The sequence below is a fragment of the Mus pahari genome, chromosome 3 (assembly GCF_900095145.1).
Source record: "Mus pahari chromosome 3, PAHARI_EIJ_v1.1, whole genome shotgun sequence".
Taxonomy (NCBI): domain Eukaryota; kingdom Metazoa; phylum Chordata; class Mammalia; order Rodentia; family Muridae; genus Mus; species Mus pahari.
Window position 1 is genome coordinate 2,507,549 of NC_034592.1, and position 26,404 is coordinate 2,533,952.

At 41.0% G+C, this 26,404-nt stretch overlaps 1 protein-coding gene across 3 annotated transcripts in view; it reads left to right on the plus strand.

Annotated features, from left to right (window-relative positions):
* Cacnb2 (calcium voltage-gated channel auxiliary subunit beta 2) overlaps window positions 1–26,404 on the plus strand; it is a 355,154-nt gene that overhangs the window by 83,688 nt on the left and 245,062 nt on the right. The gene's annotated exons all lie outside the window — the stretch shown is intronic.

The window sequence follows — 26,404 nt, forward strand, 5'->3', positions numbered from 1 at the left end:
AGCATGGACTCCAGTTCTGAGGATCAGGCCCATTACTTCCTCCACTAGAATTTGTACTGCAGCATGGTATTCTCTTTTTTTCCCATTGGATATTTTCATTATTTACATTTCAAATGTTATTCCCTTTCCTGGTCCCCCCTCCAGAAACCCCTATACCATCATGTCCTGCTTCTATGAGGGTGTTCCAACAAAAGTGGAAAACCTGGATGAAATGGACAGTTTTTCAAGACAGGTACCAGGTACCAGAGTTCAGTCAGGATCAGATTAATGATCCAAACAGTCCCATATCCCCTAAAAAAATAGAAACAATCATTAATAGTCTCCTAAACAAAAAAATCCCAAGACTAGATAGGTTTATTGCAGAGTTCTATCAGACCTTCAAAGACCCAATACTAATACTCCTCCAACTATTCCACAAAACAGAAACAGAAGGTTCTCTACCCAATTCATTCTACGAAGCCAGAATTACTCTGATACCTAAACCACACAAAGACCTAATAAAGAAAGAGAACTTCAGAACAATTTCCCTTATGTATATCAATGTAAAAATACTCAGTAAAATTCTCGCAGGAAAACCAGGAAAGGGTATAACATTTGAAATGTAAATAAAGAAAATATCTAATAAAAAATAGAAAAAATAAAAATGGAACATCTAACACACAAAAACAAAACAAAAATTATGAAGGGATGCTGAATTTTGTCAAATGCTTTTTCAGCATCTAATGAAATGATGATGTGGTTTTTTTCTTTGAGTTTGTTTGTGCAGTGGATTATGTTGGTGGATTTCCATATATTGAACTATCCCTGCATCCCTGGAATGAAGCCTACTTGATCATGGTAAATGATCATTTTGATGTATTCTTGAATTCAACTGGCAAGAATTTTATTTAGTATTTTTGTATCTGTGTTAGTAAGGGAGATTGGTCTGAAGTTCTCTTTCTTTGTTGGGTCTTTGTGTGGTTTAGGTTTAGGTGTAATTGTAGCTTCAGAGAACAAATTGGGTAGTGTTCTTTCTGTTTCTATTTTCTGGAATAGTTTGAAGAGTATTGGTGTTAGGTCTTCTTTGAAGGTCTGATAGAGCTCTGTACTAAACCCATTGGGTTTTGTGCAAAACCCTTGGGTATTGTGTCTGGGCTGGCATTTATGTTCTCTTAGGGTCTGTACAACATCTATCCAGAATCTTCTGGCTTTCATAGTCCCTGATGAGAAGTCTGGTGTAATTCTGACAGGTCTGCCTTTATATGTTACTTGACCTATTTCCCTTACTGCTTTTAATATTCTTGCTTTGTTTAATGATGTTTGATGTTTTGATTATTATGTGACAGGAGGAAGTTCTCTTCTGGTCCAGTCTATTTGGACTTCTGTAGGCTTCTTGTATGTTCATGGGCATATCTTTCTTTAGGTTAGGAAATTTTTCTTCTATAATTTTGTTGGAGATATTTACTGGCCCTGTAAGTTGGGAATCTTCATTCTCTTCTATACCTATTATCATTAGGTTTGGTCTTGTCATTGTGTATTGGATTTCCTGGATGTTTTGGGTTAGGGGCTTTTTGCATTTTCTCTGCCTGTTATGTCAGTGTTTTCTATGGTATCCTTTAACCCAGAGATTCTCCCTTCTGCTTCTTGTATTCTGTTGATAATGCTTGCATCTATGACTCCTGATCTCTTTCCTAGATTTTCTAACTCCAGAATTGTCTCCCTTGGTGATTTCTTTATTGTTTCTGTATTAGTCAGGGTTCTCTAGAGTCACAGAACTTACAGATAGTCTCTATATAGTAAAGGAATTTATTGATGACTTACAGTCTGCAGTCCAAATCCCAACAATGGTTCAGTAGTAGCTGTGAATGGAAGTCCAAGGATCTAGCAGTTGCTGAGTCCCACACAGCAAGAAGGCGAAAGAGCGAGAGCCAGACTCCCTTCTTCCAATGTGCTTATATGGTCCCCAGCAGAAGGTGTAGCCCAGATTAAAGGTGTGTGCCACCACACCTTTAATCCCAGATGACCTTGGACTCGGAGATCTCCCTGTCTTAATCTTCTGGATTCAATCACCACTGTGTCTCAAGATCTCCATACCAAGATCCAGATCAGAAACTTCTATCTCCCAGTCTCCAGATTAGGTTCACTGGTGAGCCTTCCAATTCTGGATTGTAGTTCATTTCAAATATAGTCAAGTTGACAACCAGGAATAGCCACTACAGTTTCTATTTCCATTTTTAGATCTTGGATCAATTTGTTCATTTCCTTTGCCTCTTGGTTGTGTTTTACTGTAACTCTTTAAGGGATTTTTGTGTTTCCTCTTTAAGGGCTTATACCTGTTTACCTATGTTCTCCTGTATTTCTTTAAGGGAGTTATTTATGTCCTTATTAAAGTCCTCTATCATTGTTGTGAGATGTAATTTTAGATCAGAGTCTTGCTTTTCCGGTGTGATGGTGTGTCCAGGACGTGTTATAGTCGGATAATTGGGTTCTGATGATGTCAAGTAACCTTGGTTTCTGTTGCTTATGTTCATATGCTTGCCTCCTGCCATCTGAATATCTCTGGTGTTATCTGCCCTCACTAGCTGACTGGAGCCTGTCCTTCCTGTAATCCTGGTTGTGTCAGAACTCCTCATAGTCAAGCTGTCTCTGTGACCCTGTGATTCCAGGATCCTGTGATCCTGAGATTCTGGGTGTGTTAGAGTTCTTGGGAGTCAGTCTGCCTCTGGAACCCTGAGATCCTGGTGTGACCAAGCTCCTGGGATCCTGCGATCCTGGGATCCTGGGGTCCTGGATCACCTGGGAGTGGAGCCTCTTCTGGGTGCTGTGGGACTGACTGGATGCAGAGTTTGCAGCCAAGGAAAACAGGCACAGACTGGAAGGAACCTGAGCCAGGGTTTGGGCAGAGTTCCTGAGTTCCTACATTCTGCTGCTCCCGGTTACTCCCAATGGTGTTGGAACAGATATTGTGTCCTCCTCACCCCTGATCCTAAGATCCTGGGCATGCTAGATTACCTGGGATTGGAGTCTCCTCTGGGCGCTGTGGTGAGCATGATATTCTTAAGTCTTTTAACTAGTTAGCAATGTTGCTACTTTTATATATTTAGTGGCCTTTACTTCAGATGTCTTGTTTATTGTTTTTTAAATTTATAGGTACTCAAATCTTAGGAGCTGGTCTTCAGTGCAAATATCTGTTTTCTCAATTATTCATTATCTCTCTTTATTTTCACTGAGGTACAAAGGAATAAGATCCTTAAAGAATCACACTGAGAATTAAGAATTTAATCATGGACTCTGAAATATCTATATTTTGAAGAAGGTCTTTCAATATCATTACTTGAAGAGCCAAACACATGTTAAGCTCTAGCATGTAGGCATTGTGCTGAGTTAAGCATGTTAAGCATGCTAGCTCCCATTAGGAGGCATTTTTTTCAGTTGCTATTATGTGTACTAGAATTACTAGACGAGGTGTTTTGTGGCACACAAAAATTTAAATAAGCAGATTCATCAGCTTAGGTCCACATTTATTATAACAAATCACATTTAAAAATAAATTTCAAAGTGAATGTAAGTCTCAGACATCTGTTTCTCCTCCCTCTGTCTCTTCTGGTGTATTAAACATGGCCAGCAAGTGCTTATGAGAATCAACAAGTGTCTCAACCATATAGAGAACATCATAATTGCTCATCATCACATCCTCCAAATTGCCAATATCCTCCTGCTCAGAGCTTAGAAGAATCCTACTTTGTGAGTGTAAGACTGTGAGCCCACAGTGATGTTTATTCCCCAGGACTAAGATACACCAAAGATCCAAGACAGGGCCAGACCATGGAACATAGGCTTCCAGCTCAGAGCATGGACTTATTATTGATGCATCCATATTACCTGTCTCAGGAAGGCACACTTTCCCCTCCTTTGTTCCAAGATTGTCAGGGAACAGTGTTGGAATCTTATACATTGCTTCCAGCACTGTCTAATAGTTTCCTTCTGGAGCAAAGAGCCACCTTTTTGCTGAGGCTTGAAAGAAAAATCAGGATTAATGAATGGTATTATAGAGAAACTGTAGTAGTGTGGGGTTGGCCTAGAAATGACATGAAAGACATATTATCTAATGAGACATGTCTGTACTGTCACACATACATATAAATATCTCCCCACAGACAGGTTTGGGTCATAGCCTACCCAGTCTCTGCTGTTACCCTGATGCCACCAGCACCCTGGAGAATGTTTCAGTGATCGAAGCATATGCCACCTTTCTACCTTTCTTACCCAGAATTTTGTGACGTAAACCTTCCTCTCGTGGAGGGGCTTGCTTTTTCGGGCGATGTTGTGGGAAATATTAAAGAATTATACCATCCTGCACTATATCCAGCTATTCTCTACTTCAGTGGCCTCAATCTCACAGCCTCCCTCAACCATCTACCCCCCTGTGGCTAATTGTCACAAATCCCCTTAACCCAGTGAATCAAAACTCTAGAAGCTTATAGTTTCAGTCAGATTTATATATCAGTAAATTTTCACCCCACAAAAAATCCACACAATTTACTCAGAGCCAATTGATATTGATATTGATATTCACTGTTTCCTAGAAATGAGCACAGGCAGACTTATCTGAGTGAAGGCTTTACCTTGGAAGAGTTATGTAGAAAGTAGATAGCCAAGGACGGGACTGAGGAGCCAAATGCAGCTCAGAAAGGTAGTGGGACCCATGGCAGAGTGATGTTCCCATATTAATAGAATTTCTGTTACTGTATCATAAATCTAGAAGTAATCACATTATAAAGTCAACAGGTTTGTTTTGACTCACAGTCTTGGAGGTTTCAATCTGATCTGTTGCCTCTTGCTTTTGGTCCCGTGCTGAGATAGTTACCTGGAAGAAATGCAGAGCAGAACAGAACTTCTCACCTCCTGGCCCGGAAGAAAAAGAGCAAAGAGGGAGGAAGTGAACCCCCTGTCCACCCCTCCCCCAGGAAAGTACATGCCACTTAGGATCTCTCTCTAGACCTTACCTCTTGGAGATTTCACAATATCATAATGGAATTGTACTGAGGACCAAGCCTTTAAAGGGTGACTTTGCAAACACTACTGACGTGTTTGTGCTGGGGTTTTAGGGTATGTGGGATTTTAGGTTTTGTGATGTGTCTGAAGGCACAGTGGAATTGTAATCAGTGATGATGGTCAAAGGTGAGCAGGGAAGGCCATCTTATGCTGTGCAACAAAGTCTGGCCTTGATCCACAGAGACTTTCATGGCTAAAAGACCCTGAAGGTTCCTGTAGCTACACACTTGTCCCCACTTTCTTTGTAGCTGGCAGAATCTCCTGGTTTGAACTCAACTCATCTAGACCTCTCAAAATCTTCCAACTAGAAAGAGGGCCAACTGTACACTGATTCTAGGATGTAAAATATAAGGCTATTTTCTGAAACATCTCTCCTCATTGCATTTGGCATTCTATGGCTTCCATATCCACCCTAGACACAACTTCACAACTGGTATATCGTATGCTAGAATCCAAACCATGATTAGAGTCTGGATTTGCAGATTCTTGGCACCATTTCATGAGTTCCTTCCAATTCTAATCTAGCCATCACATAACAAAGCCAGATTCTGATAGCTTCTAATCCAAGATGTCATAAAATTTCACTTCAAATACAATGTAGAAAACCAGAGTCTTAGGGTCTACTTTGCCGTGGGTTTTCAGGTCTTATTTTCTTATAACAAACCAATATAGCTACTTCATTTTTCTCATTGTGTGATTAATGATGCTTCCACAGTTTTCTAATACAGTTTCCATTTCATATGAACCAAACAAAGACAAAAAACAACAATTCCAAATACTGTAAGATTTGTTTTAAATCATTTCATACAATGCATGTTGATAATATGTACCCCTGATTCCTTCCCCTATCACCTCCCAGATCCACCCCCACATCTCTACCCCTCCAACTCTGTGTCCTTGTTTTGTGTTTTATAATTCATTGACTCCAATTTTTGCTGCCAATAAATTTCTGGGTCTAGGGCCTTCCACTTAATCATAGTTAACCTATCAGGAGCTATACCTTTGAGGGAAACGGGCTCTTCTGCTATGCTCCAGAAGCCATAACTGTCCATTATTCCTCAGTTAGGGCAGGGGCTCATGAACCTCTTCCTACTCCATGCTAGGCTGTTGCTTGGCTTCATCTTGTACAAGTCTTTATGCGCAAGCACAGCTACTGTCAGGTCATGGGTCAATGGTCCTATCGTGCTCTGAAGACTCTGGTTTGCTCCAGTCTTCTCTAACCTCTGACTCTTACAATTTTTCTGGCCTCTTCCAAAATAGTCCCTAAGCTTTGGAGGGAGGTGTGATTTTTTTCTTTCTGAGCACTCCAAAGACACAGATTCTCTACACTTTAACTAGTTATGAATTTCTGCATTAACTATTGTTCACTGGACAAGAATATTCTCTAATGAGGTTTAGAGAAAGAGATACTAATATAGAGGATAATCTGGTACTGTCTCCATCTAAGCAGAGTAACGGTAGTAGGGTCACTTTCAGAGCCTGATGGCTACACTTTCTTAAGTAAATAAGTAAAGGACCACTTTACTTATTTTTAATAATATTTTTAAATTTTCATATATACATATACAAAGTATTTTTTGATCTTCTCCATCTCCTACTACACCACTCCAACTCCTCCCAGGACCCATTGACCACATCATCCTGTGTCTTTCTCTTCATGTCCAGTCTTATTTTTATCCTTATTCTCATACTTACTCCCCTATCCCCACTGAATCTAATTAGCATTGACCATATGCAATAGGTGTAAGACCATCCACTGGACCGTGGGCAACCTGCTAGAGACCGCATCCTCAAAGAACAGTGACTTCTTTTCCTCAACCTCCTTCAACTGTCAGTAGCTTCTCATCTGGGATTCTTATAACTCTCCTCCCTGACCAGTGCTGGACGTTTGGTGACCTTGGTACCCTGCCTGTCTGTGACGACAGCCACAGCCATCTGTGCAATGGCTCCATCCTGCCCAAGAGACATTGTTTTGCAACAGTCCCCTCAAATCTCTAGCTCTTAAAACTCTTTCTCTCCTGCTCTTCCATGACATTCCCCAAGGGTGCGGCTGGGAGATTGAGATGGATGAGTCATGCACAGGTGAGCACACATTACTCAGTGCTTTGACAAGTTGTGAATTTCGGCATCATTCACTACCCACTGGAAAAAGAAGCTTTTTGGACCAGTGTTTGGGGGGAGGGGTCAAAGGGCAGATCTACACAGATCTATGGATTTGAGCATACATACTGAGACGGTAGTATGAAAGTGCGGCTATTTAGTGAAACAACATCAGGAAGCTACCCACTAGGGCCAATGACATCCTTAGCCATGGGCTTTTCACCAGCCTTACTGTACCCTCCTTAGAGGTACATGAATTCCCTCCTGTGGAAGAGTTCTAAAATGTGAACAAAAGTTTAACGGTCACCCCCATAACCACCAAGCTAGGATGCACCAATGGGCACAGCTTACCTGGACATTTGGGACTGAGGTATCCAGGCACCAGTGCTGGGTATAGCCATTTATGTCTTTTCTCCCCCAGTAGCTTAGATAGCGTCTAGCAAGCAGTATGAAAGTTAGCCAGCAGGGAGTTTCCTCATTAGTTTAAGACTGATTTCTCTATGGCCTGCAACAAAATTGTGTGGTGTTTTCAGCAATACGCTCTTCCTGTCTAGGTATGGTGGGTAGCTGAGAGCAATAATGGCCTATGCTGTGCCTCACTGATCAATGGGTCATTTGGAGATGTTCTAAAGGGTGACTTAAATGAGTAGACTTAAATGCTGTCTCGTTAGTGAACAAAATTGTTAGTGAATAAAATTGTAGGGATTTCAAATTTCTGCATGAATGCTTTACTATGTGCCAGAGAGCTTGATTCAGATAATGGTAACAGCCACCCTGCAGAAAGAGTAGAAAAGGACTAAGGGAGGAGAAGGCAGAGACCTGAGCCTGAGCCTACCTGCTATTAATGCGTGTACCACCAAAACCCTACTTCATTTGGTCTATGGATGCCTAAACGTGAAAGAGACCCAATTAGATTCTATCTAAAATCTATGCTTGTGGAATTGTGAGTTTACTTTTTAATTATAGAGGTAATGTGACCTCTTGGGAAATAGTTTAAGATCTGGTGGCAGCTGTAATCTAAATGCTTTGATTAGGCATTGACTCAAAAAAAAAAGAAAAAAGAAAAAAAGAAAAATCTTGAAAATGGCTGCAATATTCTTTAGCAAAGCCTGCCACCTAGTGGCAACAATATGACTAACAAAGAACTTGGTTTTAAACCATAGAAAAGACAGAGCCCTTAAGTATGAGGGTTGAATATAATTACCATCCTATCTAGACAATGTTCTAAAAAATTTTTAGGTTTAAAAGAAGAAAGTGCTCTAAAAACCACATGAGTCTTCCATCTTAGTTCTTCTAGAAAATTTAAAATTTTAAACTCATCTATTCCCAAATCTTGACCTTTTCTTCTGTCTTCAACAATGGCATACAGCATCTGAGACCTGAAATCCTTTCCAGGATGCACATACGATGGCAGCCATGCATATTCCTCTTGCATTTTAGTTCACTGCTACCCCTCGACCTTAGCAGCTGCAACAGTATGTTCACACTGAGTGAGGCAGTTAGCGGTGGATGATGTGGACTTTTAAAAAAGTTGGTGCCTGAGTCTTTAGCCTAGGTTGGCCTGTACCTCATGGTGTTTCACAGGCTGACTTTGAATGTGAAATGTTTCTCCTGTGTCTGCCTCCTCAATATTGGGCTTCCAGGCATGCATAAATTATTATGCCCAGCTCATATGGCTTTTGTGTAACATCTTATGAAAAGAATGTTGGAAATTAACGAATGGGAGAGGCTAAATGCCTCATACTTCATATTTCATAATATTTTCATAAAAGGTTGATTGACTGGGAGGATGGAAATAGTTTGTGCTTTGAAGGAACACAGCACACACTGTATTTTTATTGAAATTAGAAAAAGGTCTACAAACACATTCTCCCTGATGTTTCCTTTGCTTCTATTTGACTGTCTCTTGGACAGTATTAGTCTACAATCCAAATAATGTGTTGCAAACACTTCACAGTGACTCAAATAGCTAAGTTGTTTTTTCCCTCCTATGTAGAACATAGCCCAGCCTTTGATTAAAGTCTTATCTGGATAGAGGCTTAAGGTTCCCTGCAGAGCCACAGGGTGTAAGGTACTCTGAAGGAGTCCTGCCCAATTTTAGATTTTAGAAATACATCTGTGCTGAGAAAGTTAGGGCAAGAAGAGAAAAAGCAGATGGATCATTACAGTCTTTCATATGGGATCAAATCCTTGCATATCTCTAGATTTTCTTAGACACTTCAGATTTTACACATCTCAAACTGAACTGTGACCATACCTCTCCCAAACATGCTTCCTTCTGTGTCTGTCTCACAGCAAAAGGGATTTTTCTCCTCAATCTGGCTATAGAAACCAATAGATACAAGTCATTTTTGGTAACTGTCTTCCTCTCTCCTTATATCTAGAAATCAAACCAATTCTTTTTTCTTTTTTTTTAAAGCCAAATAACAACAAATAAATACCTAAGTGTACAGTCTTGGATTGAGTTCTTGTCCATGGAACATGGCTCAGATCTCATCAGAAAGTGATGTTTGAGAGATGGCTCAGCATTTAAGAGCATTTGATACCTTGCAGAGGACCTGGGTTCGGTTCCCATCACCCACATTATTGTGGTTCAATATGCTTGAATATACTACTCACCCATTTGGAGTAGTACTGTTTGGAGGTATGGCCTTGTTGCAGTCACTGTGGAGGTGGGCTTTGAGAAACCCTTTTTCTAACTTCCTGAAAGATAGTAGTAGTTTTCTCCTAGAGGCCTTCAGATCAAGATGTAGAACTCTCAGCTCCTTCCCCAGCACCATGTCTGCCCGGATACCGCCATGCTTGGCCTCTGAAACTGTAACTCAGCTCCAATTAAATGTTGTCCTTTATGGTCATGGTGTCTCTTCACAGCAATGAAATCCTAACTAAGGCACACATGGAGGCTCACAACCATCTGTCACTCCAGTTCCAAGGGATACAGTGCCCTCTTTAACTTTCAGGTCACTGGCACTTTCAGGTACATGGTATACATACATCCAGGCAGGCAAAACACTAATACACATAAAATGTTTTAAAAGATGCTAATTACCTCCAAACAGTCATCCCATTATTGTACCAGTACATGTATCCTCCATGGTAGGTCAAGATTGTAGCTTGCAGGGTCTACTCCTGGAAAAGACAATTGATGTGTTTTTCCTTGACAGCCTGCATGGTAACCTCCTAACCCTGTGAAAGCTAGCCAGCCAAAAGGGACCTATTTTCCTAATATGCTCAAGATTGATTTTTTTTTTTTATGTCCTGCAGTCAAAGTACGTAGTGTCTTCAGTACTAGGGTCTTACTCTCTACTTATGGCGGACAAAAAAGAGCAGTGATATACAGGTGTTGCTTTTGCATTGTATGTTTCTTTGTCTGATAACTTATAGGGAACTATCCCATAATGATCATTTAATAACTCACATCTTGCATTGTTCACCCATGCAGACAGAGTACCTCCATTCAAACTTCATTCTAAAGCTGGTGGAGATGGAGAAATGTTTCAGAGTTTTCGGGGTGTTCTTCAAGAGAACCCTAGTTCAGCTCCCAGAACATTCACCAGATGGCTTTCAACTGACTCTAACTCCAGCTCCAGGGGACCCAGTATTGGCTTCTGGCTTCTGTAGATACCTGCACTCAAGTTCCATAACTATACATAAACACATATATGTACATGCAATTAAAAATCAGACCTTTTAAATAGATTTTAAAAAGCATTTTGTTGTTATTTTTCAAACTAGTATGTTTCCATAAGGCTTTTTCATAAATCCTTAGTGTTGGTTAAATTGCTCCTTCGTTCATTCCTCCGCCCCATCCCTCCATCTCTGCTTAAACCTTCACTACCAAATATACCCCTTCTTCCATATCACATGTGTTCTGCTATCTCCTCTGATTATACATTTTGATTGGGTTGTAAGTAGTTGGCATTTCAGACACCTTTCACGTTGGTCAAACATCCCCTAGAGTGTTCTCACTTCTCTCTTCCCAACTCCCTCCCCACCTCTTCCCGTCCCTCTTGTTCCACCTCTCTACTATTATTTTAGATAAAATGTACACACTAACTTGTATAATTAAAATTAAAAACTAAAGGGGAATTTGTCCCCCTAACTATACTGTACGTTCTATAGCTGATTCAGTTTTAAAGTTAACCTGGGAACATACATGTTCTTTTGATCATTTTAATTTATATCAAACTCTAGTAAATTTTCAACTTTCATAGCACATTTATAAGGATTTGGGTTTGAAAATTTTTTAATTATGTGTGCATATGTATATATGTGAGTATGTGCATGCATTAGTGCCAATGCTCTTTGAATCCACTAGAGAGTATTGGAGCCCTGGAGTTGGTGATACAGTTGCTGAGAATAGACTGTAGGTCCTCTGGAAGAACAGAAAATGCTCTTAACCCCCAAGCTGTCTCTCCAAGAAGAGCCAAGGAAGTTACTTTGAAAAGTTTGTAAAAATAGTAGTGTTGACTAAAATGAGCTTCGGAATTATGTTATATTTGAAACAGAAATATGCCAAGCAAGAAGATGGGTCTTTGTATTAATATTGAAATGACAATGAATATTCAGGAACAAACTATATTCAAATATATTGGAGAATATCAATATTCAACACTCATTTAACATTCATTAAATTAAAATATTCTCGTGTATATAATAAATGAAACAGGTGCATTTTAGAATAAACACAGAAACAATGAATTCCCTTTTATAAAACTGAAATCTCATCTGGCCTTCACTGTCTGTAAAATATAATAGTGTATATAATGAAACAATAGAACATTAATTCTTCAATAGACAGTATAAAATTATAATGGTATAATTAATTAACAAAATTAAATCCATATTTTGTGTCAAAACTAATTAAAGAGTTAAAGATAGCTTGACTTGAAAACAGCATTGGACAGTAAACAAAGCCTAGGAAGACTGCTTCTGTGTGAGGATAGTAGGAAGGTTAGACAGTTTCTAGAGGAATAGTCAAAGCCAGCGTGATGGCTCAGCAGATAAACTTGCTTAGTGTTTACTGTACAACTAGAGTTCAACCCCAGAACCAACTCCTGAATTGTGCGTGCGCGTGCACGCGCGCGCGCACACACACACACAGAGCATGCAACACACATGTAGAAAAAACACAGTGAAAAGGTAGGAGGTAATAACTATTTTAAAATGTTATATCTCAACAAACAAGTCAAATGGAAACAACTGTCATGAATAACTTGATGTAGAAATATAAAGAATTAGCATATCATATAAAGAGTTTATATGAACCATAAGGCTATGGCAATAAGCTGGGCTTATTTATATGTATAAGTACAGGTAAGTAAAGATGATAAAAATTATAAAAAATATGCAAAAAGAACTTTGAGATTGTATGTGAATTAAATTTCTTGATACTTTCAAATGTTGTCATTAGTGCATTGTTGTGTTTTCAGTAAACATCAAACATTATACTACATCTTAAAAGCAACAAGGGTTTCTTTTTGTATGTAAAGATTCTATTTTTGGAATATACCAAACTAATTACTCAAAATCTCTATATGCCAACAGCAATGTGGACACTTGACATTCCTGGTAAAATATTTAATCAAGTTGAAAAATAAAACACATGGTTCATAAGATTCTTTGCTACCTGAACCAAATAGTGTGGGTCATCTGTGTGATGCGTAAGCCCTCCTCTTACAGGAAAATGCCATAGAGACCACCCTGGTGACACTGCTTCGATATCCTGGGGCTGTAAGCTGAACCCAAACTCTATCACTTGTGAAGAGTGTGCCCTTCACATGGCATTGCATCTTAGACTCTGTTTCATCATTTGGGGAACCAAGTTACACCAACGACAGTGTTAAATTGATACGCAGACTTAAGTAATTCCATGGTGATGTGTGGAAGTTGCTGCCTGTTTAGAGCTCTCGGTCAATAAAACTACTTGTTTCTGACCTCTTGTGTCTTCATACAGTTCCTGACGTACTTGTTGCAGTGACCTTTAAGATGGTCCTGTTCTATCCTCACAAGGCATTCCAGGACTAAAAAAAAAAAAAACGAGTTCATTTTTGTCTTAGGGTTTTTCTGAGAGGAGACACCATGACCACAGCACCTCTTATAAAGAAAAGCATAATATAATTAGGGCTTGCTTATAGGTTCACAGGTTTAGCCCTTTGTCATCATGATGGGAAACATGGCAGCATGAAGGCAGACACAGTGCTGGAGAAGGAGCTGAGCATTCTACATCTGTAACAGCAGGTAGCAGGAAGAGACAGAGAGAGAGAGAGAGAGAGAGAGAGAGAGAGAGAGAGAGAGAGAGAGAGAGAGAGCCTGAGCCTGGCTTGAGCACCTGAAACCTCAAAGCCCACCCCTACAGTGACACGCCTCCTCCAATAAGGCCATACCTTCTAATACCTGTCAAATATCACCACTCTCTAATGACCAAGCCTCCAAATATATGAGCCTGTGCAGCCATTCTCATTCAAACTACCATAATTTGGAGTTATAGATGTGTGGTTTGTTTGTTGAGAGTCTTAGAGAATATCACCATTGAATTTAATAATAAATTTTAGACATCAAAATTTTACCTTTGAACAGAAGTCATTTCAAAAGTAATATGAGGGTCATTTTACTTATTTCCCAATTCCCATGTGCCAGTGACTATAGGTGCCCTAAAGAACACAATTTCTAATACTTGACATGATTACTTATAGAAACCCATTGTACACATTCAGGTGGAAACTATATTGACTCTGCAAAGTGCACATCAGCATTTTTCTCTCTGTGAGTTTTGATTTCAGTATATTTCAAATTTTTCAACAGTCTCATGGATGCATTTATCAGTCCTACATAAAAGGCCTGGAGACTTATGAGGGTCTGGTGGGCACACAATCTTAGAGATGGCATGGAACACTGTGGTGGTAGCTTCTAAAGACATCCTTGTCTTAATCCCTGGACATGTTATTTTACATTACCTTGATAACAAACAAGTAGCATGCCGAGATCATTAAGAGTTTCCAGCTAGGGCTGGTGAGGTGGCTCAGTGGGTAAGAGCACCCGACTGCTCCTCCGAAGGTCAGGAGTTCAAATCCCAGCAACCACATGGTGGCTCACAACCATCCGTAACAAGATCTGACGCCCTCTTCTGGAGTGTCTGAAGATAGCTACAGTGTACTTNTCTGAAGATAGCTACAGTGTACTTACATATAATAAACGAATAAATCTTTTTTTAAAAAAGAGTTTTCAGCTAGAAAAAAACAAATGGTTGTATATTGTCTAGTCAGGTACAATGTTCACCAGAGTTCTTCCATGGCGAAGAGGGAGGCTGAGTCCGAGTAACAGAAGATCTCAGCAGAAGCAGCTTCAGAGAAGCAAAGAAGATGCTTGCTGGCTTTGGGGATTGAAAGAGTCCTAAACCAAGAGACACAACAGTTATTAAAACATGAAAAGGTTTGATTCTTCCCAAAAGTCTCCGTTAGGGACACCTCGACTTTTTCCTGGATGAGAATCACTTAGGATTATGGGCTCCAGGTTGTGAGATGTTGTTTTCAACTCAGATGCTGATGATAATGGAATGTAGAACCTTAGGGATGCCTACGGGCAGTGTGTAGGAATGACCTTTGGAATGACCCTTTCTCTACGGTGTGTGGGTGATACCTACAGGCAGTGTGTAGAAATACCAGCTGTGTCTACAGTGTGCAGCAGATGCCTACAGGAAGTGTGGAGGAATGTCACTTGTGTCTACAGTGTGTAGGGCATACCTTCAGACAGTGTGTAGGAATTCCACCTGTGTCTACAGTGTATGAGAGATGCCTACACGAAGTGTGAAGGAATTCGTGTCTACAGCGTAGGATATTTGACAAGGGAAACGCTGCAAAGAATCCTGCAGCATTGTGCTTAGTTCATAATTTTGACAAAACACAATACTAAATATTCCTTTAAGTTAAAAGAAGCCTCAGGCAGAAATGAAAAAGGACCTCTATTCCCAGCCCTTCTCCTCTACAACAAGATCATGCACAGGGCAGATAAGAGGATCTGAAGCCAGAATTGAGACCTAGGTGCCGGGGAGATGAAATACAGTGTTGGGAGTGCTGCTTCTTGTATGACCAGACCTCCCCTCAATGTTTAATCTGACCTAGTTTTTGAGTTTTCTGAGTCTCCTATAATCAGAAGAAAGGAGCCAATCAGTAGATACAAATGGGTAGGTGCTGGGGACCAGGTGAAGAAAGCCTTTATTTACTGTGGTGCTTGGAATAAGTATTTAGAAAGGATGCTGTTGATAGTAGAATCCCTGTAAGGTGAGTACTATGCAGTGAGTTGGGGTAATGAAGGGAACAAGACAAGGGGATGGGAGCATGAAGGAGGGCACTGGGCATGGAAAGAAATGAGCACAGAGCATAGTGCCACACACGCATGAAAATGCTGTCATCAAAACTCTTACTCTGTATGACAACTTAAAAATCCAATTTTAAAAATTGGGTTGGTTAAAAAGAAGAAGTCTGAATGGTGAGGTGTTAGATTATTAAAATAGTCAATGAAGATATTAGAACAAACAAAAATACCGGGTTTTTTGTTTGTTTGTTTGCTTGGTTGGTTGGTTGGTTGGTTGGTATTTTTGTTTTTGTTTTTGTTTTGTTTTTGTTTTTGTCAAAAAGAAATGTAAAAAGACAGAGAAAATAGAGTCCTCTTTGGACTTTTCCATTCTTTTAATCCAGAGAAGAAAATAGCCTCTGGCAAAAAAACAAAACAAACAAACAAAAAACCGTGGATGTCTTGGCAGCGCAAGGGTGTGGTAAGCCTTAGGTAACAGGCAGCCTAGATGGTTGGTTCTCGGCAGCTGGTTTTCTGGTACTGTAACAAGTATCTGAGCTTATGGAAGAAAAGGTGAAAGCTTGGGATCTGGCTCGGTAGGTAAAGTGCTTGCTACAAAAGAGGAGCACCCTGGCTTCCGTCCCCAGCATGTGTGGGATCTGGGAAGATGGTGCATGCCTGCCATCCTGGTACTGCAGGTGGGAAGCCGATGCCTATGCATCCATGACCAGCCAGTCAAGTCAGAATGGCAAGTTCCAGGTTCAGCAAGAGACCCCTGGTCAAAAAATACAGTGGAGAGTAAAAGAGGAAGATGCTTAGCCTTGACTTCTGGCCTCTGCACACCGCGCGTGTGCGCGCGCGCGCGCGCGCGCGCGCGCACACACACACACACACACACACACACAAGTTCTGGTCTGTAAACAGTTGACCCCCTCACTTTTGGGCCTGTATTCAGACAAGTTATCATGGTAGTCCTAAGGCAGAGCTAAACATTCCCTCTTTGCCAGGCAGTGAAAATGGATAAGAATAAATATGTAAAGGAATGACGTAGTAAAAAGTATTTTAAAAATCCAAGGGCGGGGTTTCTTCCCGCCTTAGACCATTTATGTTTCCGGATGAAAGACACACACAGTCTTTGCACCCCTTCCAAAGTAATATAGATCAGACATAACAGAGGAAGCCACCATGAGATAAAAATAAGATATATCAGAGGGAGAGAGCAAGCCCCACAGGGTAGGAGTAAGGAAAACGTGGCTATGTGGGCTGGTCAGCTAGAACTAAGAACAGCTCAGATAAAACACAGTAAATAGTAACAATTCAATGTTATCGTAGGAAACTGGATTCTAACAGCATGGGGAGTAGATAGTTGCCCAGCTATTGTGTTGTCCAAGACATTTAAAAATGCAAGTCTGGGTGTCTTTCATCCGGGAACATATAGAGTCTAAGGCAGGGAAGAAACCCCCCATTGGGATTTTTTAAATACTTTTTTACTACAGAATGAAAGGGATAAGACCCCAAGAACCCTTTCAAATACACCTCCAGTGACCTAAATGCCTTTTATTACGCCCCTCCTCTTAAAGGTTCTACCATTTTCAAACAGTTCCATCACATTGTTGAACCTTTAGCACTGGAACATTTAAGGGACATTTTCAGGGATGCTTAAGAAGCAGTCTGCAGCAGGATTTAACACTGCACCTCTCTTTGCACGGCCTGGGATCGAAGTCTGGCTCTCCTCTGGCTGTGTGAGGCTGCATATTAGTGAGATTCAGTGCTATGTGCCCCTCTGAGAAAGGGGCACAAAGATACTACCTTCAAGAATTGTTGTACAATGTCAAAGAAACACTACAAAGTGCTTGTCGTGGAGAAACCACCATTCTTAAGAGAAATCTTGGAGAACCTCAAATTTTTGAAAGAAGGAACCAGGGAATCTTTATTTTTCTATTTCTCCTGTGTTTTCTCATATTGAGACAAGATATGGTTCCATAGCCCAGAGTGGCCTCGAGTCTAGAATCCTCCTGTTTCAGCCTCCAGAGCGGTAGGACCGTGCTAAGGATGAATGAGGCCTGTTCTGTTTCTTATTTGTTTTTAAAAACTATGAGGGATGTGGTTACATAAAGATTTTTCTATTTATTTCATTATTTAAAATCTCTAATTCTGTTTGTTTGTTTGTTTGTTTGTTTGTTTTTAAATGAGATCCCATTAGCTCAAAAATCCTTGTGGAATCAGATCCCATTTTGACATTTTTATTCTTCCTTCCTCTATTCCCTCCTTCCTTCCTGTCTCCCTACCTTCTGGGTGTCTGTCTGTCTGTCTGTCTGTCTTTATCTCCTGAGAATTTCATTCACTACTTACGACTACAATGTTACACAGGGTCTCCTTTAGTCTGGGCTGACGTCAAACTTGTAGTTATGAATGGTCTGCAAATTTGATCCACTTGCTTCTGCTTCCCGTGTGTACCACCATTCCTTTAACATATAGATCATATTAAACGTGGCTACACAAGTAGACTTTTGGCTATTTGGCTTTGAGGATTCCCTCCATCCAATGTCCTACTCAGGGATGAGGTGTAGACCTGTGGTTGCCAGGTCCAGCCACTCTCCATACTAGCTGAGTGACACCTTTGGGAGCCCATTCAATTTTCTTCTCCCCTGGAAATTCTCTCATCTGTCTCCCCTCAGCCTATGAGGAGCCTATAAACAGAATTCTGCTGGGGAGTCCCCAAAGCTGCATGCTACTTCCACCTGTGGTCATATCTCTTCCTGTGACTCAGTCTCCCATTCCTTCTGAGCCCCCATCCTCATTCTCATACCATCTTCGTTCTGTCCTCCCAGGAAAGGAACAGCCAAGTGCATGAGCAGGGACCCATGTAAATCCAAACACAACCAAAGGCTGGATTAGTCAAGGTCTTCAGACTGGGCAGTAAATTACGTGCCCCAGCTTTCCTCAGAATTGCTCCAGTTGGGCATGAACGGTGGGATGTAAACTGTTAGTGTTACAAATTATGAATCCCTCCATGGTACCCTTCAAGAAAGTTAATACTGGGATTTTAAGGCATGTTCACTGATAATGCCAACATAAATTTATTCTCATCCAGGTTGAAATGTTTAAAATGTCATTCATATGGGACTTATAAACAGTTGATGTTTCTTACAGATATGAAACCTGGGAAGAAAGTGCGAGTTCAAAGCAGATCTGCCATCTGCCTAGGAGTCAGTTCCTGGGTCACAGGTGGCTTATTGCTGTGACCTCCTACCATGCACGGAACATGGAAGGTCCTCATGTAAACACACTAGTGTTTGTATCAAGCATAATGAGTGGGATCTTTCAAAGAATGAAGATTTATAGTTTAATTATGTTGTCTTGGTGACTGTCTGCTTCTTAAATGAGAATAATGAAAGGCTTCTGTGATCTGAGTATAAAATAATTGGGCAAGTATACTAGATTTGAAGTTCTTTATACCTAATCAGACGACTCCCAGTGGATTCCTCCATGTCTGCTCTTAATTGGAGAAATGTTTTCCTATTCCAGTTAACTTCCTCATTGCATGGTCACACGGCTATATCAGACAGTGGGAAATGAGGGTTTCTTACCCATTTCATCATAACAGTGAGTTCCACTGCTAGTTAACATAGTTTCGACGGGAGATGTCCCCAGAGAAACATGTATTGGCAACTTAGTCCTGAGCAGCAATGTCCAGAGGGTATTGGATCACAATGACTTTCAATAGATTAACCTCTGATGGTTTCCACTGCTGAAGGTACTAGAGGAAGATGGGCAGGATTGTAGAGCATTTCATCTAACTGCCGAAACTGAGTCTCAGTCTCTCTCTCTCTCTCTCTCTCTCTCTCTCTCTCTCTCTCTCTCTCTCTCTCTCTCTCTCTCTCTCTCTCTCTCTCTCTCTCTCCTCTCCTCTCCTCTCCTCTCCTCCCCTCTCTCTCTCTCCTTCCCTCCTTCCCTCCCTCCCTCCCTCCCTCCCTCCCTCCCCTACTGCTGCTGCTCTAACTATCTTGCTCATTTTCATTCCTGTACACTATAAAGCATACATCCTTTTCCCACCATGCTCTTCCGCTATAAAATTTCTACCTCACCACAGGCCTCAAACACAACACAACCAGATCAACCACGTATGGACAACCTCCCTCCCTACAGTTGAGTCTCTTGGGCTTTGTGTCTCCACAACTGACACACTAGTACAGTATCACCAGGAGGTGACTTCTCTGGAAGTTATATCGGAAGAGACTAATCTAATCTGACGTGTCTGCTATTGCTCTAAGAATTCTTCCTTTCTGAGATCTGGCATGGTTTTTTTCTTTTCACAGTTTCCCACCCTCACTACCAGCAGATCATTCGTTTTCTGCTTACTCGGGTCCCTTGGTGCATTTGACATTCAGCTCTCTGCTCCCCTCTCCCTCTGGCTCATGTTCCTGAGAAACACCAAGCCACGTTGAATCTGATACTCATTGACTTGACCCTTGAACTCCAGCAGATGAGCATAATGGGTCATGTTAGAAACATCAACATGGGGAAACTTTGATGCAAATATTAACGCGTATTTGACACTATACCCAACACCATCCCCTGTTTTCTCTTTTCTGTTTACCTGGCCCATCTACAAGTCTATTCCTGAGAATCCCTTTCCATACCCTCCTGATGTCCAGTACCCTACACTTTCCTCCTCTGTTCTCAGTTAATGATCTTTCTCCTAACTTTGTCAGAGAAAGGGGCACCTCTCTGAAAAGACCTTCTTATAGCTGCTGCAATTAAGTCAGGTGCCCAGTTCTCTGCCCTCTTTCACAATACGGTGGCTGAATGAAGTCAGTGTACTCATTCAGTCCATGTGCATGGTGCCTCATCCCCTCTGGACCACCCAACAGCTTTCTTCTACATTTATCTGAGATCTCTCTCAATGCATCTCTTGTTTTACTCTAACCTGTAACAACTCTGCTTAATTCCACATCTTTGTACAGACATGTTTTCTATGCTAAATAAAATCTTCCTGGAAAAAACATGTACCTATGATACCAAATTGTTTATATCGGCTGAATATTTCAACAGACTTAAACTTTTTAATGGTAATTTTATTTCTTGGCAGAAGAGGATAGGACATGGTGTTGAGGCTTGCATGTGGAGGGCAGAGGACACCTTTTAGGACTGGGTTCTCTCCTCCCACCATGTGAGTTCTGGGGATCAAACTCAGGTATCAGCTTGGCAGCGAGCACCTTACCTGCTGAGTCATCTTGCTGGTCCTCCGCACTTTTGGCCCAAACTCTCATTGAATTCCTCTCATCTACAACCATTATTGATCTCTATATGTTGAGATCTGATATTCAATCTGTAGTCTATATCACATTTGATTTCTCTTTGGCTTTGAACCAAAGAAATCATTTCCTGCATCTTACCAGACTCCTGACTTCTGTAGTCACTCATTTGTTGAAGCTAGCCCTGGGCCATCTTTGTTAAGGGTTTCCCTAAGGCTTTTGGTTTAAAAGGCACCTCTGTGCTGCCTTCCAAATGCACCTGTGTGCCCATAGATTCCTTTGGAAACCTGAAGTCATACAATAAATTTTCTGCCTGGTCTTATTACATTGACATTATATAGACCTTTAATTTAACTTTTTAAACATGGGATCTTACCAAATCGCCCTCGCTGGCTTAAACTCACTACCTAGAGCAAGCTGGCTTCCAGCTCACAAAGCTCCAGCTGCCTCTGTCCTGTGGGTGTGTGAATTAAAGGCATGTAGCACATCTGATTATACATTCTACCAAAGGTTTTCAAAATTAACATTCCCCAAATTGTTTTTGTTTCCCTTTTTAAGCCTGCTTCTCCCTAAAGATGCCTTTTTGGAAATGGAGCTGACATTCACAGTGTTGTTCAGCTCATGTGTCCCCTTTCAAACCCCAGCTTGGTGTATTATTGTCTCATGCAGTGTGGATCTATGGGTTTTATCAGCTCTGCCTTCACAATACATTCAGAATCAAACCATCTTTCAAGATTTCTCTCCAACAAATATCCTAGAAAGCCCTTCTCTCCTTACAGAGCTATTGTGGTAGTTGTAAACACCATCTTTTTTGGTGTATTTTAGCTCCTTGAAGTCCCTGCACAGCATGCATAAAGCCACTGCTGAAGTGTCAGTCAGTGTTGTTTGTCCTTCCCAAAACTCTCTCATGGCTTTCACTCACAAATTCTGGTTGCTATAGTGATAGAATGATCCTAACCAATCCCAACCTTGGCTACTGGAGATGAAATCACAAGCTCCTACTGACTCCTCTGTGAGATAGTGTGCCCCACCTCTTGTGTTTGTCTAGTGCTTTCTTCTCTTGATCTCATGTCTTATTCATGTATCATATTCTATACTTACCTTCCACATGCCCTACATGAGACTGGAACTTAGTCTTTCTGTCTGTCATTCCTACCTCTCTTCCCAAAATACAACGAAATTGCAAGTTGGTGTTTAAAAATACGTGTCCCTATTTTCTTTACCTGCATATCACCACAGGAGCAGAGTTTTCCTTTGTCCACTTGTGTATCTGTGTCCCAACTAGATTTTATTGTCAACTAGGCACAACATTGTATCACTAGAAAAGAGGGAATCTTAACAGAAAAAATTGTCTCAATCAGATTGGTCAATCTGTGAGAGCTCATCTTGATTGATGTTTGATGTGAGAGAGTGCAGTCCACTATGGGTAGCACAATTCCTAGGCATGTGATATAGAGATCCTGCATGACCCATGGGCTGTGAGGTGCCTGGCAGTTAGATATCCACACGAGATTTGTCATTTGAGTATGCTCAGTTTATTTATGTAGGCATTTCTTATCGTATCATGCTAATGTAAAAGTTAAACAGACATCTCACCAACTGGGGAACTTGGACAGGAAACGCTGCAGGGTTCGACTTGGGAAAGTTTTCCAGTAAGGACTCTTCAGAAACTTGAAGCTCAACTCACATTTTCTACCTTCTTACCCCCCACCCACCCCACCCATTCCTGTGAAGTCCTTCAGCCGTATCTGGATGGGAGGATAACACTAATGGTGGTCCAGAAACTCCTTAGGCGCTTTGGCCAGCCAGTACTGACAAGCCAGCATCTGTGAGCGGAGTGACAACTCTGAAAGCTTAATGGTCATTGAGACCAGGACCCTGCACAGTCTCAGGTCCTCTTGCTGACTAGTGTCAACAGAGGCCAGAGATGCAGTGTTTCTGGAGTACTGGCTGTGTGACCCTAGAGACCACTCCTAAAGACCCAATGTTTGTATCATTTTGGGGGTGGTAGCTTTGCGTGAATCGGGGCTCACCACTTGGGGCTGGTTCACCAGCTTATCATCACCACTTTGGGATTAGTTGCTTAGCATATCAAGGACTGCCTGGAGCTTGCTTTGGGGGCCTAGTTTTTATCAGTGCTGCCTGGTGACAAGCTCCTATTTTACAGGCATCACATTATTCCAAATCATACAAAATAGCTTTTAAGCCACACAAAATGGTTTCACTTATGTCCCTACCATGTGGAGCTGGGCTGAATAAGGATACTAGTTTAACATGGGCCAGAGAGCAAGCCAGCAAGCAAGGTTCCTCTGAGATCTGCTTTTCAGTTCCTGACTCCTTGTTATGTCTTTTCAGTGTCGAAGAATTTTATAATTCAGTCAACAAAACAACACTTAGTGAAACCTCAGTATGTATTAACAAGGTATTTTGAAGAAAACAAAACAGTAAACCTTTAAAAGGGTTATTTTTCAGACTTGACTACTAAAAAGAAAAATCCAGTATAAAGTGTGACAGTATGGGAAATATTTCTGTGAAAGTGCCATGAGAGTCTAAGCACTATACAAACAAAACACTGTGACTGTCGTGAATATTTTCTGGGCCAGGTGTGGTGGAACACACCTGTAATCCTGGCTCTAAGAAAGTAGAGTCAGGAAGATGGAGAGTCAGGAAGAAGAGAGAGAGAGAATATCCACTGTATCCCATATATGAGTTATATAGGGAACTGAATCCACTGTAATCCAGCAAGGCTTTAATCCTCTAAAAGTATTTAAATTAGAAATACTTGGGTTTGCATTGGGATAGGAACTCTAAGATTTCCATTTTGAGTAAGATGGACTTATACAGAGCAGAGTAGGATTTTAAGATAAAATGAGCACAGGGTGTATAAATACCTACCTGTGAGTTTTCTTTTTCATTAGATACTTTAAGAAAGTCGGGTCACCTGCACTAATATAGAAGTTTAGCAGTCTTTAGTCTCACTCCACTGAAGTAATGCACTGAAGTAAACTGAGGGCATGCACCCCTACACTTCTCTGTTTCATTTTACCTCCTATATATGTGGAATCCTCTAGAAAACCATCCTGAAGATCTGCTGCCCCACAAAGACAGGTTAGCGTCGGACTGTTTTCACGGCTTTCCTAACCAGTGGTGAATCAGATACATTTCCTCTACCTTTTATTGCTTGTGAAAAGATTCCTCTAGATTTGCAGAACATTTCAGTGAGCAGTAGGTATGGAAGAAAAATCTTTTGCCTTTAGCCAAAACTAAGATTAAAGATTTAGCATGACAAAGCTACTTGGGACCACCATTGGAACTGCAGATAGGAGCAAGATCAAGGTGGGATATTTGGAACCAGACAAAATTTATGCTGGGTCTTCTCTCTAAACAGTTGCCCTTTTATGTAGTCTCCAGCCCTCATTTAAAGGTGCAGTGCCATTGTACATAAGCCCCACCTGTTCCCTGAGTATGGCTTCCTCCAAAGGCACTCAATGTCCCTCCTCCTGTTTGTCCCACTCTCTCTGAAACTTCTCAAGGCCAGTAGGCGCAGGGAGGGAGAGTAGAGAAGGGAATGGTTAAATCCATTTGCTCAACCACTGCAAGCTAATATGATCAGGCTTTCCTTTAACTTATTTGTTCCAGCTTCACATCTGGTCAGCCATATGATTCCTGTGGAATGGTTGTAAGATCAATGACATGTAATATGTATCAGAAACTCATGATAAGCAACAGTATTTTGGGGGATTGTTTATTTTTATTTTAGTTTTTTTTATTTCTCCCTTAATTTTTTCTTTTTTAGTAATTGATTTTGTTGTTTGTTAATTTCATACACATACATACACAAACAATCACAAGCAATTATGCACACACATCAATCCTTTCCTAGGTTCATTACTTTTGGTTTTATCATCTGGCCCATTTAGTTTATCCAGGGCCATCTGTCACCACTGGGTTAGAAGCACCCCTGGAACCTGGAGGGGTCATTGATGGGTACAGGACCCAAGCAATGACTTCCTTCCTCCCTCAAGCTGGCAATGAAATTATTTTTAGGAACTAAGACTCTCTTCAGTATGAAAACCCTGGGGTCCTAGAGATGGAATAGGTGAAGTATTTCCTACTGCTACAACTGGAGAGTTGTACTGCATGAGCCAAGTCACTGTCCTGAGATCTGACTGTTTATTTGCCATCTGGGGATGGCAAATTAGTCTTTGTAACAGTCTCTAGACTAAAGGGATCATGCTTACCCCCGGGACCCCATTTGTCCTAACTTTCCCTTTACACTTGACTCATGTCAAGCCTGTGAGTGTGGTGTGAGCCTCCTTCTGCCTCACTCCCCTGAGTAGCCTACCAAATGCCATTTGGTGTGAGACACTTAGCGTCCTCTGAAGGTCAGCCTGAGAAACAGCCCTTTAAAACCTGCTGTGGCATTTCCCGTCAGGCCCGTCAGGAACACTGCTTGTGCCTTTACAAGATGTTCCTTTTTATGGGACTTCAGGAGAATTTGGTGTCTGCTGTGTGTGCCAAGCTGCATGGCGCTTCTGAGCATTGGGTTTATTTTAAGCGTATGGCCAGTAAATTATGTAACTGACCGAGTTTCTCTTTTTGAGGTGCCTGCTAGAAAGCTTACAGTGAGATTCAGGCTCATCTGGAGGAAGTGCACTGGTCATCACAGGGTGTTCCAGTCTTTATTTCTGCATCTGTTGCCCCACCTCCATCTTTGTTGTTCTTTTATTGTAACTCCTTTTATATAATTTAAACATTTAAAAAAATTTATTCATGAGCACTTAGCTTACTATAGAGTTGGCTAGCATGTGCAGACCCCAAACTCAACACTTAGTACTACCAAAACCAAATTATTATTCTTTCAAATTTCCTTAAATGCTTTCTCAAGTTTGGTGAAAGGAAGGAAGTGCGTTGGAAAGTAGGGAAGAAAAAATATGGATCATATCAATTTCACTTGCTAATGCTCCTATAGTTCAGAGATGAGTTACTTTCCTCACATGGTACTAGTTGGGTCTACATAGTAAGTTCCAGGCCAGCCAGATCTATACAGTAAGGCCCTACCTCAAGAGGGGGAGGGATCTAGTGATACAGAATGAATTTTTCCATGAGTAAAATTTTTGACTTTTTAACAAAGGGAAAGAAAGACGTTTGGCTAGTGAGTGTTTATCGATCACGAGAATGGTTTGGAAAACTACTAGAAAAGAAGTCATGTAAAGGCTAGTTGACTGCTCACTATAGGGGAAAGTGGCTCCCAGTTTATTAGAGGGTAAACTGTATGCTCCTCCTGGGTTGGCTTGTAAAATTACTTTTTATCTGGCACAGAACAAGGTTGAGAAAAACAATAGCTTGGGATTCTGAAAATCTTACCCTGCCTGTTTTTGAATAATTAACTTGCAGAACTTTGGTGTGGAGGTGAACCTTGACTGTTGATTTGCCAGAGAAAACCTTAAGGTTACTTAGTAAAATGCTCCTTTGGGTGTGTCTGGTAGCATTTCCAGGGAGAATTAAGAAGACAAGACCTACTTTGAATGTGGAAGGCCCCATCCCATACAGAGAGATCATGGTGGGATAAAAGCTGAGAAAGGAGGAAGCCATCAAAAACCAGCCCCCACTGCCCTATCTCCCTTTCTTCTCTTCTCTTCTCTTCTCTTCTCTTCTCTTCTCTTCTCTTCTCTTCTCTTCTCTTCTCTTCTCTTCTCTTCTCTTCTCTTCTCTTCTCT